Raw genomic sequence first — 2,236 nt, forward strand, 5'->3', positions numbered from 1 at the left:
GCCTACCCGAAAGATGGTGAATCAGGGGTGTCCGATCAGCAATGGTCGGATGCCCCGTCGTAGTCCAACTATGACAATCAAAGTCAAGACCTCCGGGTTGAGACTTTCCGCGAGTACAAGCATAAAGGAACACGGACCAAGCCGTACCGAGAGAATCGGTACTAGAGCCCTCGTGGTTCTACATTGAGAGAGCCCTCGTGGTTCTCATTAGGGGCTTTATGCAAGACGTACTCAATACTGTGGTGTGAAGTTTAAAGTATAGAGTCCTCCACTGGTCCACGCTGCTCCGGCGGTCCTGGGTAAGATAGTTCATTCTAGCTTGCCCTATGTGGAAGAGGACTCAATACCCTACCTGTTGAGCTTGAAACAAAGTCATCACTTGGGCATGCTCATATTGCCATACAATATTCCATTATCTACTAATGAGCATGCAGCTATATGATATTAACCTGTAAACGATTACCCCGCCGTAGTTCAGCGCTTCAACCAAGTGATGACTTCAGTATGGCTAGTGTGTGAAGTATAAAGTATAGTCCTCCCCTGGTCCACACTGCTTCGGCGGTCCTGGGTAAGATAGTTAGTTCTAGCTTGCCCTATGGTGGAAGAGGACACCATACTTAATACTGTGGTGTAATGAACAAAGTATAGTCCTCCACTGGTCCACGCTGCTTTGCAGTCCTGGGTAAGATAGTTAATTCTAGCTTGCCCTATGTGGAAGAGGGCATACAAGACAAAGTATAGTTCTCCCCTGGTCCACGCTGCTTCGGCGGTCCTGGGTAAGATAGTTAATTCTAGCTTGCCCTATGTGGAAGAGAGCATACATGAACCAAGAACGAAGGTTATGATCGAGGAATGATTCGACAACTAACCGATGGTATGAAATGTGAAGAATTCAAGCAAGCACACAATCAAGTCATCACTTGGGCATGCTCGATAGCCAACCTCATGACATTAACCTAGTAGAGCATGCGAAAACCAATATATATGTAAACGATGCCTCCCTAGTTCAGCGCTTCAACCAAGTGATGACTTCAGAATGGCTAAATCAAATCGGTTCAAAACATACCATCGGTATCCTATTGAAACACACAAGTCGATATCAAACCTCTTAATTGTGTAGTCCTCCACTGGTCCACGCCGCTGCGGCGGTCCTGGGTAAGATAGTTCATTCTAGCTTGCCCTATGTGGAAGAGGGCACATTACTCAATACTGTGGTGTTATGAACAAAGTATAGTCCTCCTCTGGTCCACGCTGCTTCGGCGGTCCTGGGTAAGATAGTTAATTCTAGCTTGCCCTATGTGGAAGAGGGCATACAAGACAAAGTATAGTTCTCCCCTGGTCCACGCTGCTTCGGCGGTCCTGGGTAAGATAGTTAATTCTAGCTTGCCCTATGTGGAAGAGAGCATACATGAACCAAGAACGAAGGTTATGATCGAGGAATGATTCGACAACTAACCGATGGTATGAAATGTGAAGAATTCAAGCAAGCACACAATCAAGTCATCACTTGGGCATGCTCGATAGCCAACCTCATGACATTAACCTAGTAGAGCATGCGAAAACCAATATATATGTAAACGATGCCTCCCTAGTTCAGCGCTTCAACCAAGTGATGACTTCAGAATGGCTAAATCAAATCGGTTCAAAACATACCATCGGTACCCTATTGAAACACACAAGTCGATATCAAACCTCATGATTGTGTAGTCCTCCACTGGTCCACGCCGCTTCGGCCGTCCTGGGTAAAATGGAACATTCCAGCTTGCCCTATGTGGAAGAGGGCACATTACTCAATACTGTGGTGTGAAGTATAAAGTTCAGTTCTCCCCTGGTCCACGCTGCTTCGGCGGTCCTGGGTAAGATAGTTCATTCTAGCTTGCCCTATGTGGAAGAGGACACTTAATACTTCGTCTCTAAGCGGCGGCTTGACTCCTCCCTACGGGGAACGGGTTTACGCGCACAGCGGCGGCTTACGCACTATGGCAGTCATGGATGCCTTACGTTTCTATGAAAAGTGTGTTCCTCCCCTGGTCCACGCTGCTTCGGCAGTCCTGGGTAAGATAGTTAGTTCTAGCTTGCCCTATGTGGAAGAGGACACGTAGACTTACTGTGGTGTGAAGTATAAAGTTCAGTTCTCCCCTGGTCCACGCCGCTTCGGCCGTCCTGGGTAAAATGGATTCATCCAGCTTGCCCTATGTGGAATGAGGACACTTTATGCTTCGTCTCTAAGCGGCGG

Source organism: Anopheles ziemanni, assembly GCF_943734765.1.
Source record: "Anopheles ziemanni chromosome X unlocalized genomic scaffold, idAnoZiCoDA_A2_x.2 X_unloc_57, whole genome shotgun sequence".
In the NCBI taxonomy this organism is placed as follows: Eukaryota; Metazoa; Arthropoda; class Insecta; order Diptera; family Culicidae; genus Anopheles; species Anopheles ziemanni.